Genomic DNA, 14,598 nt, shown 5'->3' with positions numbered 1-14,598 from the left:
ATCTCTAAAACCTTGAGGTAGAACTGTCCAGGTCAATTGTCTAGATCAACAGGTGTCAGGGTCTTCCCATGTAAAGGCAAATAGCGTCTGCGAGTCTGAGTGGAGAGGTGTAGTGAAAAAGGCGTCTTTAAGGTCTAGTACAGTAAAATGAGGGGTACCAGAAGGGACCTAAGACAGAAGAGTATATGGGTTAGGCACTACTGGGTGTAAGGGAATAGCAGCCTCATTAATTATTCAGAGGTCTGGAACGAGGCGATACGTTCCAGCAGGCTTTTTTACTGGCAAGATTGAAGTAGTGCATGGAGAGTTAGTCGGTACTAAAAGCCCCTGCGAGAGTAGACGATTAACAATAGGCTGTAGTCCCCTTCGATGAGCCTGTGAAATAGGAAATTGAGACTGAGAAAGGAAGCAGGATGGGTTTTTCAGGCGTATTAAAACTGGGGTGTGGTGGGTTGCCACAGGGGTGGAGATGTCCCACACAACTGGATTGACAGCAGTTCAGGAAGTCGGGAGACTCAGGTTTCCGTTGTCTAACTCTCCTTCGCTGACCAAATGAATGAGGCAGTTTCTGGCATCCTGTAAGCATTTAAAAGGTGGGAGGGAAATAGAGGCTCCTAACTTATAGAGCAAATCCCGTCCTAACAAAGGGGTAGGACAGGAAGGCATGACTAGAAAGGAATGGGTAAACAGGATGCCTTGGAAGGTGCAGGCCACCAGGCCTGTCTCTAAAGGCTTGGAGAGGGTTCCCATGACCTCAACTACAGAGACTTTGGCAGGGTTCAGAGGCCCTTTAAAGAAGGGGAGAACAGAGTATGTAGCCCCTGTATCCACCAAGAAGTAGATGGGCTTACCTGCTACCCACAGCTTGGCCCTGGGCTCAGCAAGCGTGATTGGGGTGTCCAAGTCCAGGTGTCTTCAGTCTTCAAGGATGCCCAGTAGGTCTGAAGGATAGTCCTTCAAGGGTATCCGCCCCCTGTGGAGCTCTGCCGCCAGAGGCAGACCACCTCCAAGTGCACAGTCTACTTTCCAATGACCTCACTTACTGCAGCTGGGGCATGGTCTGATCGGTCTGCGTGGTTGGTTGGGGCACTTCTGTGCCCAGTGCCCTTCTTTGCTTCACCAAAAGCAAGGGCCCGGAGGTTTGAGTCGATCTTCAGGGACACCCTGATGATCTCCACAAGCCATCCACTGAGCAGCTGCTATGGTGCGAGTCTGTTCTGCCATTCGGGCAGCTGACCTCCTCTCACTCTCATCCTGTCGGGCATGAAAAACTTTAAATGCTATATCTACCAGGTCTCCTAGAGGGGTTTGGGGACCATCCTCAGCCTTTTTAAGCTTGCTCCTGATGTCGGGAGTTGACTGAGTTATAAAATGCATGGCTAAGAGAGAGGGACCTAACGCTGAGACCGGGTCAAACTTAGTAAAAGCTCCTAGAGTTTCTTTTAGGCACTTGAGGAATTCTGATGGATTTTCGTCAGGCTTCTGGGTAATCTCTCTAAGCTTATCATAATTGATAGCCTTTTGGGCAGTTGAGTTCATACCTGCTAATAAGTAGCAAACCATGCGATCTCGGCACACCTCACCCTCTGGAGTATTATAATTCCACATGGGTTCCTGTAGAGGAACAGCTTCCCTGCCCATAGGTTCCTGTTCATCTGTGGCATGGGCTTCATTGGCACAGTGCTGTGATGCTGCCATGACACGGTCATATTCCTCAGGGGTTAGAGTGGATTGGAGGACTACATGCACATTGTAGCAGGTGAGCTTGTAAGCTCCAGTGAGATATTTAACCTGTTTAGCAAACATTATGGGGTTGGAGGAAAAAGACCCCAATCGCTTTTCTACTTGGGATAAGTCTGCCAGAGAAAAAGGAACATGAACTTGCACCACTCCTTCAGCTCCTGCTACCTCTCTCAGAGGAGCCATCACATGAGCTTGAGACCACTGTGACTTAGAGTGGGTTACAGGAGGGCTAGATCATTTGGGTGCCAACTGTGGTGAGTAAGACAGTGGCGGGTTTGAAGGAGGGGGTGACCTTGGCATTGGGGGATACAACTTGGTAATCAATGCAGAGCCTGAAGGCAGGGGACTGGGGTATGGGGGAGTTTTATCTATTTTATCTGAAGTGGAGTCGGCACCTGTGGAGCAAGATGGCAGTGCGACTGGAAGAGAAGGGGAACAAGATGGTGGAGAAACTGGAAGAGAAGGAGAACAAGATGGAGGAGAAACCAGAAGAGAAGGAGAATGAGATGGAGAAACTGGAAGAGAAGGGGAACAAAATGGTGAAGAAACCAGAAGAGAAGGAGAACAAGTTGGTGGTGAAACCGGAAGGGAAGGAGAAAAAGGTGGAGGAGAGATACATTGAGGAAGGGAGCTGGTCCCCACGGTGGGCCTGGAGGAGTGAGAAGTGGGGTAGCCGAGATCCTCCACCAAGTCCATCAGAAAAGAGCCTCCCAGTAATAGGAGGGATAGAGAACAGCAGTCTTTGGCGGAGGCCTGGGTTAACAAAACTTGGGAAGGAGTACATTTAACACACAAATCTGGGTGGGTGCGCAGAGTCCAAAAAGCCTGAACATATGAGATTTCATTCCACTTTCCACTCTGATGGCAATAATTTGTTAAGTCAGCGAGGAGGCCAAAATCGAAAGTTCCCTCAGGGGGCCAGCAAGATTGGTTGTCCAAGGGATACTGAGGCCAGGTCTGAGAGCAAAGGAAGACCAGCTTCCATTTGCGAATTTCCTGGGACAAATATAGAGTAGCCAAATTAGAAATGAGACACCACAATGGGGTCTGGGCCTCCAATTTTAATGGCTGGTTCCCCAAGTCTGTGCCACTTCCCAACTAATCTCACTGAGCAGAGCGCCCAGCGTCCCAAGCAACCCAAGTCAGGGGAGACGTCCTGAGAGCCAGGGTGAGGGACGTCTCCCACACCAGAGGGCCAGGGGCAGGCTGATGCCCGCAGATGTCCTGGGGCCTGGGGTAGGGACGTCTCCTGTACTGCAGGGCCAGGGGTGGGGCAAATGCCCTCAGAGGGTGGGCTGAATGCCCAGGGGCCAGATGCGCCCCTGGATGTAGCTACGATTTCTAACGGACCAGGTGGGATGGAGTTAGGAAGGGAAACAGACTGGGGGAAACTGAGGGACCCCCCAGAAAGCAGTCCACGCAGGAGAGAGCAGGCTGAGGTCCTGAGTCGAGGAAGGAGGGGCCGGAGCGCTCACACCTCTTACCGGGATTTTGGCACCAAATGTAAGATAAATTCCAATAAGTTCCAACTGAAGTAAGCAAGCAAAGAGAGGCAACAAAGGGCCAGGCAGTTTATTTGAATGCAATCCCCAGGTGATGTTCTGCAGTCTGAAACACAGGCCAGGGAAGTCACACCCAGCAGGGGAGGCAGCAAGTTTTTAAAGAAAGCAGGGGAAGGGAGAGCAAAGGTGTACAATGTCATGAGGATTGCCTTGTCTAAGGTACGTGGGGGTCTCTCATTGGCCTTTAGCCCGGTACTGGAAAGTTACCACTAATCCTTTAGCTCGGGGGAAGAGCTCTAGTTGGGAGGGTTATCCGTTCAGGCTCTGGAATGTTGTCAGACCAGAACCTGTGGGTCTCTTCGCCTCGTTTGGTGAGGCATGAGCTTGTCCATCAGGCTCACCCCTTTCCCTGATGCCTCCAGTCTAACACATACATAGTCAGAAATACACATTTGGTCACAGAAGAGATGTGCTTGCTGGCCTCTCAGAAGCATTTTACAAAGAGTTTTGTTTTATCATATTAGATTTTAAGAAAGCCCCAAATTCTGTTCCAAATAGTTCTTTAAAAGTCTCATATCAGCAATTTCATACTCCACAGAAGTACATCGTCATAATACTGAGTGTTACTCGGAGAGAGGGGAGTGGCTTTTGCAAAGAAGTCCAGGTCCTCAGTGCTTGAGTTAGCCGAGCGGCTCATGCATCTACATGGTAACAGCTTTCTGCTCTTCATATACTTGTTTGTGACAACTTAATGTTTCCATTTCCAAGGTCCCCACTTGCGTGGAAACTTTCACTCCATGTTTTGCTCAGGAAGTTACCACAGCATCCTTAATGTAAATGAGATCTGGGCAAACACATGAACACTCACCAGAACGCATCTTTACTACAAAAACTGGACAAGCGTTGCCAGTTACCTGATGAAAATATGTGGTGGAAGAAGTCTTCCCAGCCCAGATACAGGCCTTGTAAATTAGAAGACCGAGCTCCAGTGGCCCAGTTCCTGCTGCAGGAGACACCCCAGCAAGGAAAGCCTCAGCAGGAAGCCGACTGCTCCATTTGTATGCAGATCAGAAATTGCTATTATTTTCTACCACTCTTTTAGTGTACTTTGTTACAATCAATGTGTAATTTGAGCCAGGGCTATTCACTTAATAACCTACCCCTTATATTCTGTAGAGTATGTAGTGAGATCTCTGTTTTTATTCTTAATACTGGTAATTTGTGATTTCGCTCTTTTTCTTGTGCATTTGCTCTAGGGTCTTTTATATTCTAATAATATTTTCAAAGAACCAACATTTATTTGGCTTGAGTTCCTCTATAATGAGTGTTTTCTGTTTCATTTTGAATTATGTCTTTGTCTTTATCACTGTTTTCTGTTATCTACTTTTGGTTTGGTGTGCTCTTTCTGGTTTTGTTAAGTGGTAATTTGCATAATTTATTTTCAGTCTGTTTCCCTGGTTAAGGCGTTTACAGCTATGATTTCACTACTAAGTCCTATAGAAACATACAACTTTCACAATGTGCTTTGATTATAAATAATAAATGATCTTCAAGATATTTTAAAATTTGTTCTTGATTTTTTTCTTAGATGTAAGATTTATTTAGAGAGTTTATGTAATTCAGAATTGTTTGGGAATTTTTATGAATACTATTTTTCACTGGAATATAAGTTAATTACATACTTAGAGGAGATGTATCTCCTGTGACACCTTGGGAAAGCTTATTAATTATCACCTCAAACAATATTTGTGGGTAGTTTATGACGCATTTAGGTGCATGTGTGTGCGTGTGAAGCCCTGTGCTTAGGTAGCCCACACCTCTGTCGATGTCCTCTCCTGCCCAGTTGGACACCATTCTCAGCCAGTGTAACGGTTCTTTCCTCTATACCTTCAACATGTCCCCTTTCTTTTGCTTTCATTTAATTCATTGTCAGACCCAGTTCTGGTTAAAGCCAGCATCTACCTGCCATACATAGGATTCCATACACTAAACGAGGTGTTAAATAAACAGCACGTAATGTCGCCACTCTAAAATTCATGACCAGTAACCTCCCCTGCATGCACAGTCCCATGGAGCAGCCCGTCTACACATCTGTTTGCTCCTCCATCCTCCTCAGTGACTGTCATATGTGCTCTTCTCTTTCCAAATTTCCAACCCTGACTTGTCTGTACACATCTGTATCCTCAGCAACAGACCTATCTGGAAACTGGAAAAAAAAACCTGAAATCCTCCAATGGGACTATCCAGATGCTCAGTCCACTAAGTTCCCCACCGGCCACATTTTGTCCCTGTGCATCTGCCTCCCACCTCTTCCTCTGATAATGGACTGTGCCCAAGTAAGACAAATGCCTTCATGCATACTCTAGAGATATTGACATTTCTAAAGCTTTTGATGAATCTTCATGGACTATCCATCTCAGACATCTGCAATTCTGTACATGTATAGAAGTTGTACATTGGTGCATTTTTCTGCTAATACAAGATAATTGGCTTCTGCAGTTATGTGCTATCTTGCTCTTTAAGAATTTACAAGTTTTGTTCTTATTATGAGTTTAGCAAGTGGTAGCAGTGAAAAATCTTCATTATATTCAGGGTATAACAGCTCTCAAACTGCAAACCCTTCCTAATGAAACTGTGCTCATTTCTGTGGGCTCAGTCATTTCTGCTGTGTCTCCTAAGAAAATATATCTGTTTTGTTGAATATTAAAAGCTATCTTTGAAAGACAGGCCAAATATCTAAGTTAGATGTTTTTAAATAAAATTCATTTTTTCTTTCCATATGTATTTATACTTTATATGTTACTAATAATTATGCTCCATTATAAATGTATGCTTTGTAATAGAATTGTGTTAAAACTGCCTCTGTGTCTTTTAATCACCTCACTCCTTGTTGAGTTCCTGATATACTTGCCAAGCATTTATGGACATCCAGACCCTCTCACGGGCCTTGCCACATTTCCTCGTCATCCTGAATCTCCACGGCAGTGACGCATGAGGAGAGCTGGGCGGCAGGCAATGTCTCCGAGCCCTCAGAAGACCAGGAAATAAATTTCCTTTTATTTCAAGTGTAATGGGAAGACACTGAAGGTTTTGGAGGAGGGACTGGTGAACTGGGATATCTGCATTTTAAAAATCAGGGAAATAAAAAAAAATTTTAATTAGTGGAGAAAGAATGTTTTCATCAATTATTGGGAATATAATCTTCCTTCACTAGAGAAATCTTGTTTTACTTAAATTCATCAGTTCCATTCTGTGGTCCTTAAAATCCACAATAAAACAATGAGAATCTGTTTTATATTAAAATGTTTATTTGAATATGTTAAGATTTCCAAAATTTGGAAAAGTTAGTGCAACTCAAATATAAATGAGCAAACTTCTAAATGTTTATTTTCTCAACTGGTGACTTTGGTTTCAGTATACATAATGAAAGAATATTAATAGAACAAATAATATAAAAATAAACAAGTATAATTACATAGTCCTCAATAGTTTTTTCTATTTTTGATCTACTTTGATCTATCATCTCAATTAATCAATATATTTTTGTGTTAAGTATATAGTATGTCCTCATATAAAGTATGAAAATGAGCCATACAGAAGTAGAACAATATCAAGAAAAAAATCTTTTTTCACTTTTTTGAGATATAGTTAATCTATATCTGGTTTCACACATACAACACAGTGATTTAACAGTTATATACATTATTAAATGCTCACCATGGTAAATATAGTTATGATATGTCAACATACAAAGAAATTGTAATAGTATTGGCTATAGCCCCTATGCAGTGATTCCAACCCATCCTAAGTGGAAGGTACGGTTTGAATCTGGACCTTGGATATTATACACAGTATTTCCCAGAAGTCATGATGTCAAACCAAGGTTTTTAGATGATGAAAAACTCTTTGTTCTCTAATTTTCCATTTGCAGGGTCACACAAATATAAATCATGAAGAGAAACATCACATCAGATTTCATTTTTCTAGGACTCTTTAAATACACAAGATGCCACCTTTTCCTCTTCACAGTGGTGCTGATAATAGCCATTGCTTCTTTCACAGGCAAAGCTCTCATGCTTCTCCTGATTCACCAGGACCCCTGGCTGCACACACCCATGTACCTCCTGCTGAGCCAGCCTCCCTCATAGACATGATGCTCGTCTGCACTACTGTGCCCAAGATGGCTGCTGACTATTTGACTGACAGGAAGTCCATCTCCCTCACTGACTGTGGGCTACAGATCTTTGTCTCCCTCACACTGGGTGATGGAGAGAGAGTTTTCTCTTAGTAGCCATGTCCTATGACAGCTATGTGCCTATTTCCCACCCCCTGAGATACTCCATCCTCATGAGCTGGCGATTATGCCTGAGAATGTTCTGGGGGTCCTGGTGTCTGGGGGCAGCTGATGGGCTCATGCAGGCTGCTGCCACCCTGAGCTTCCCATTTAGCAGAGCTCATGAGATTGACCATTTCTTCTGGGAGGCACCCACTCTCGTGCGTTTGGCTTGTGCTGACATCTGTCTTTGAGTACGCCATGTACACCTGCTGTGTGTTAATGCTCTTGGTCCATTCTGGCTGCTGTTGTCCAGATGCGTTCTGCAGAAGCCTGCAAAAAGGCTTTTGCCACCTGCTCCTCACATTTGGCTCTGATGGGACTGTTTTTTGGAGCTGCTCTATTTATCTACATGAGACCCAAATCCTACAGTTAGAGCAAAGCATGACAAGGTTGTCAGCATTTTATGCTATCTTCACCCCTGTGCTGAACCCCTTGTCTACAGTCTGAGGAACAGTGAGGTTGAAGGAGCCTTGAAAAGGTGGCTGGAGAAACGTGCAAACTTAAAACCTCAGCAAATGTAAACTCACTATTCAAGCTTACACAGTGTCAAATTAATCTAAGTTCATGAAGTCACTAACATTTTAAACTATTGTAATTTATCTCTCCTTTAGTGATATGTAAAGAGAAGGTTAAGTTTGTTGATTGGTATAATAGGAAGTTAAGAATTGAGTCCATACTGTATTGAGAGATACAATTTCTTTTGTTTTGTGTTCGTGTGTCTTTTGTTAACTATTTTATTGTGGTGTAGTTGATATACTCTGATATTGGTCTCAAGTATGCAGTATAGTGGATCTGAGAGTTATCTACATTATTAAATGCTCACCACAACTAGTGTAATGAGTATTTGTCAGCAAAGAAGGACATTACACAATCACCAGCTGTGTTCCCCATGCCGCGCCACCGTCCCCGTGATGAGCTGATGTCACACTGAGGTTCTGCACCACTTCATCCCCTCCCCCTGTGTCTCCCACCCACCTAACCCCTCCCCTGCAGTGACCACTAGACACTTCTCAGTGTCTATGAGTCTCCTGCTGTTTTGTTCATTCTGTTCTGCTTTGATTTGTGTTCCACAAATAAGTGAAATAATAGTATTTCTCTTTCTGCCTGGCTTATTTCACTGAGCATAATACACTTAAGGTCTATCCGTATAGCCAAAAATAGGATTTCTTTCTTCTTTATGGCTGAATAATATAATATTCCATTGTATATGTTCACCACCTCTTTATCCATTCTTCTACTTATGGACACTTGAGTTGCTCACACTAAGCAGTTTTTATGGATTATTTTGTATTCTGTAAGAACTCTAAGTGCTCTGAATCCCATTTTCTGAATGAGCAAATGGAGGGATGGAAAAATTACACATTGTTCCCAGTGTCACTCATCAAGTAAATGTTAAAATGTGTCTTTGAAGCTTGTCCCCCAAGCTGAGACATTTTTTTTATTTCCAGTAATTTACTTTGAACATTGTTTCCTATGCCTTTATTCCATATGTTTCTAAGAACTAAGTATAGGGATTCAATCAGACAAATGAAAACAACACTCCTTAGCAGTAATCTAAAATACAGGCCCATGGGAAAGGGGGAAGTGAACCACTTGGATGTAAGTGTTATATTGTCATAGTTTTTACATTTTCTCCCAGCCTGTTTTACTTGGTGTTTGAAGGCAAACCTTTGTAATTCATTCAAGTTTTTATTTAAGTCATACATATGTGTACACACATACAGAAATATATGTATTTCCCCAGGCTCTGGTTGTAGTTGCAATGGTCAATCTGTTTTATATCACAAGTAAATTCTCTTCCTTCAAACTGTTGAGAAATGATGTTTAAAGGTTCTGTTGACTAATGATGAATATGAGGTCCATCGATATTAACTCAAATACATAAACATGCTTACTTTAAATGTGCTATCAAAGCTGAGTAAGATTCAACTTCTGTTTCTTAAAAGATGTGTGGGTCCCTTTACCACTGCACGTGTGCAGCTCATGAGCTATTTCTCATATTAAATGTGGGCACTTCTTAAGTGTTGGGGACTTTGAAAAGAGGATAAACATGACTATTTCTTCTGTTAGAGGGGGACACAGCCAGACAGATAGGGCAGAAAGTGCTGATCATCAAAACCAAACTGTCAGAGATTGCATAACAAGTTGGCTTAGAGAATTTTATGACAAACCTAAATTCCTTACAGCTACAATGAACAAGGAATGAAATCAGTTTCAAACATTCAGAGAGAAATACCTGATGAAAACGTTTCTGTGGCCAGTGACAATCCAATGTGAGTGTCTGAGATATAATTACTATGTCAGTAGACTTTGGTGCTTTGTCAGTACCAAAGCAAATGTCTTACAGCAATATAGGAAATCTCCATCTTCACAATGAGTCAGAAATACCAATATCGTGTGCATGTTTATGGTAGTACTTTAACCAGTGCATGTAGAACCTGGACACATGTCCACAGAGATTATCTAGTAAACTCTACACACCTCAGAAACTGAGGATGTGAGGAGAAGGAAGTTAACTTTTCAAGTGTAAGAGTTTGTTTTCCTTGTTTGTTATCCTCCTCAACCGGTGTTATGATAAAAAAAAGGAATGTAATTGCTAATATTCTGTCAATTATGCCATCAAAAGTATTTTCATCTTTTAAGATGGTTGAAGTTGACACAATTAAATTCAGTCATGGAAATTTAATTCTTTTATCCCCAATTAATTTATCATCAGAAAGGTATATTTTAGAATATATTAATTAGAAAGTGGCATGTTAAGCCTATTAAATATGATAAGGATAAAATATTTAAACAGGACAACTATTGAGCCTAATTTATAGGAAGAAACTCTTAGAAAAAAAACAGGATGAATATTATATGTAAGCAAATGTAACACTCTAATAAAAAATGTACTATATACTTGTAAAAAGAACAATATAATTCATAGAAATGATATTTTAGACCAGTCATCTAACCATAATGAAATCAAATATGAAATCAGTAATGCAGTGATAATTTCAAAATAGATTTGGAAATCATATGCATCCATATCTTTATTGTTTTGAATGCCTTTGGGAGATCCTAATCTCAATTCCTTAATAATGATTTACATGGAAAAATTTTCCTTTTCTAATTGAAAAATAGTTGATATACAATATTATATTGGTTTCAAGTATATAAGACAGTGATTCAACTGTTACACACATCATTAAATCCTCACCCCAACTAGTGCGGTTACTATCTGTCAGTATAGAAAACTGTCACAGAACCACTGACTGTATTCTCTCTGCCGCACTCCCATTCCTGTGACCACCTTATATTGTGACTGAGACTGTATGTCTCTTCCCTGCCCCCATGCAGCCCAGCACCCACTCCAAATCCTCCCCTGTGGTGGCCGCTGGTCACTGATCAGTGTCTGTGAGTCTACTGCAATTTTGTTCATTTTGCTCTATTTTGTTTTTAGATTCCAAAAATAAGTGAAATCATGATATTTGTCTTTCTCTGCCTGCCTTTTTCATATAGCATAATACCCTCTAAGCTCATCCATGTTGTTACAAAGGGCAATATTTCCCTCTTTTTGCAGCTGAATAATATTCCTTTGTGCATATGCACCACCTCTTCTTTACCCATTCATCTGTTGATGGACACTTTGGTTGCTTCCATATCTTGGCTATTGTAAATAATGTGGCAGTAATCATAAAGGTGTACATATCTTTTTAAATATATTTTATTTTATTTCAGAAAATTCCTAGGTTGTATGGCATTTCTATTTTTCATTTTCTGAGGAACCTCCACACTGCTTTCTGTAGTGGCTGCACCAATTTACATTCCCACCAACAGTGGAGGAATGTTCCCTTTTCTCTATATCCTCTACAACACTTGCTATTTCTTGTCTTTTGGGTATTGACCATTCTAAACTGGTGTAAGGTGGTAACTCATTGTGGTTCTGATTTGTTTTTCACTTATAATTAGCAATGTGGAGTATCTTTTCATGTGCCTGCTGGCCACTTTGGCAAAATGTCTGTTCCTGTTCTCTACCCATTTTTAGTTGGATTATTTGGTATTTTTTGTGTTGAGTTTAGAAAAATTTTCCAAAATTACTGCTGATATGTTTTTCATAGATATCTAGAAAATGTAGAGGCAGTATATCAGAGAGCATGCATGGTAAGGTTATGTGATGTGGGGAGTTATTTTGAATAAATCTTCTTCAAGGGGTAATTTATTTACACTTGGTGGTTTTTAGTTAATACAATAAATACAAATCTCAAGTGTATACCTTGGTGAATTTTGCATATTTAATGCCTATGTAACTATGATTATCAAGATTTAGAGTATTCCAGTACCCTTGAGTCTCCCTTTTTCTTCCTTCCAATCAATACCTCCAAAAAGATAATCACCACTTTAATATATTCTTGTTAATTATATCATACTTCTTTTGCCTAATAATATTTTGGGTACTCATCCATGTTGTTGTGTTTATCCCTTATACATTCCTGTTCAATATTCTGTTATATGTCATGTTTTAATATACTATACTTATTAATTCTGCTCTTGATAGGCATTTGGTTTGTTTCTGGTTAGGAGCTACTGTGAATTAAACTGCTGTCAGCATTTCTGTATCTGACATTTAATGAACTCAACCTTCATTTCTGTTTGGAAAAGACCACAGTGGAGTTTTGGATGATGTTACATAAACATTGAGCTGTGCCACATAATACCAAACATTTTCCCCAAAGTTTTTATGCCAACTTACATGCAAGTTGTTGCACATCCTTGCCAATCTTGGTATTGCCAGTCCTTTTTTAATTTTAGCCATTACAGTGAGTAGTTTTCCATTGTAGTTTCATTTCTCTTTCTCTGAGTTTTCTGTATCACATTTTATATGGTTATTAGATATTGGATATCATGTATAACTGTCTGCCAGTATTTTTTTAGGGTGGGGAGGGAGAGCTAGCCCACTTTATTCATTGATTTATTGGAATTCTTTATATATTTTGGATACCAGTTGTTTATCCAATATATGTAAAGCAAATATCTTCCTATATACTTATATTTTAGCTTATATTTTTTCTTCTAGTGGTGAGCAGAAAATATAAACTTTTAGAAAGAAAGATGAATGTATAAAATTTCATATTTCACTTTGAACTTAATAAATATTTATGCCTATAAAAATTCATGCAGATATTCTTCCATGTTAGTTCTATAGTCCCTTTGAAACCAATTTTTACATGTGCTTCATAAAATCACTCCAAATCAACCCAGAACTGCAGAAAAAAAATTCAGTGTCAGCTTTGTCACAATGAGGCATCTGTATGGGGCAATTAAAGAGTTTTTTTTCCCTTTTTCAACTTTTCTATTCTTATACAACACATTGTGTTAATTTGTTACCTCATTACGAGTTGGGACATTAAGCTGTGTAAATACAGTATTTTTTCAGTTTATATTCATGTCTTCTTATTTTTCTGCTATTTTGTACTTATGTAGAGATTTTATCTGTAATTTTTCCAGATTTATTAAGTGTAATTGGATCTATAACATTGTATAAGTTTGATATATATAACAATTACTTGATATGCTTATGTATTATGAATTACTCACCATTAAGGGGAGTTGAAACATGCTTTCCCTCCCGTAGTTACCTTGTGTGTGTGTGTGGTTGTGTGTATGGTGAGACCATTTAAGATACAATCTCAGTAACTATCAAGTAAACACTAATGTATTAAAAATAGTCATTATATTGTGTATTTGATCCCAAAACTCAGTCATCTTATATCTGAAATTTTGCACCCTTTGAACAGTATCTCCCAATTTCCCCACCCCTCAGCCCTCGGTGACCTATCCCTGTTTTGAGTTTGCCTTCTTGAAGTTCACACATGTAAGTGAGATCGTGTAACACTGCTCTTGCTCTGACTTCCCTTTAACATAATGCCCACAAAGTCAACAAATATGACAAAAGGCAGGGTTTCCTTCTTTATTTTAACTTACTAAATTATATATATACATCCCACATTTTTTATCCATTAACCATGGACAGAAACTTAGGTTATTTCCAGGTGTTTGCTTCAGTAAATAATACTGCAGAAAACATGTGTGCAGATATCTCTTTGAAGTCCTGATTTAAATTTCCATAAGCTGTAGTGCTGGATCAAATTGAATTTTTAAATATTTGAGGAAATGCCATAGTTTGCCATACTGTATGTATCAACTTACATTAGCACCAACAGTATACAAGTTTTGTGACCCTCTTTTCTCCACACCCTCACCAACACTTGTTATCTTTTTCCTTTTTGATGATAGCCATTCTGACAAATGTGAGATGATGTCTCATTGTGCTTTTGATTTTCATGTCCCTGATGATTTACTTATGTCCTATGGGAAAATGTCTATTCAGGTCCTTTGTCATTTTTTTAAATTGGGTTTGTATTTTTGGTACTGAATTATAAGAGTTGCATATGTATTTTCAATATTAACCTCTCATCCAATATGTGCTTTGAAAATGCTTTTCTTCTTGGTTGGTTGCCTTTCCATTTTTCTTGATTATTTTTTTTGCTGTGCTTCACTTTTTGGTTTGAGGCAGAACTTGTTGATTTTTTGCTTTTGTTGCTTTTGTTGCTTATGCCTTTGGTGACATATCCAAAATAAACCACTGCCAACACTAATGCTAAATTGCTTTTCCTCTATATTGTCTTCTAGGTGTTTTATGGCTTTAGATACTATATTAAAGTATTTAATACATTTCCAGTTAACTTCTGTAAGTGGTGTAAGGTAGAGTCCAGTTTTATTAAGTTGTGCGTGAATATCTAGTATTCAAAATACCATTTATTGAAGATACTATATTTTTCTTCTTAAGTAATCTTGGCCCCTGTGTCAACTACTACTTGACCATATATCCATTGGCTTATTTCTGGGCTCTTGGTTCTATTCCACTTATTTGGGCATTTATTTTAATGTTAGTACCATTGTTTTGGTTATTAATATAGTTTTTGAAATCAGGAAGTGTGATGTCTCCACCATGTGCTTCTTTCTCAAGATTAC

At 39.7% G+C, this 14,598-nt stretch overlaps 1 pseudogene; it reads left to right on the top strand.

The window, feature by feature from the left end:
* The first annotated feature begins 7,195 nt into the window (after nucleotides 1–7,195).
* On the top strand, nucleotides 7,196–8,102 carry LOC130680183 (olfactory receptor 2T33-like; annotated as a pseudogene).
* Nucleotides 8,103–14,598: the final 6,496 nt, after the last annotated feature.

This window comes from Manis pentadactyla, chromosome 13 (assembly GCF_030020395.1).
Source record: "Manis pentadactyla isolate mManPen7 chromosome 13, mManPen7.hap1, whole genome shotgun sequence".
Taxonomy (NCBI): Eukaryota; Metazoa; Chordata; class Mammalia; order Pholidota; family Manidae; genus Manis; species Manis pentadactyla.
Note: the sequence above shows the minus strand (reverse complement) of the source record. Positions and strands in the feature narration are given on the sequence as shown.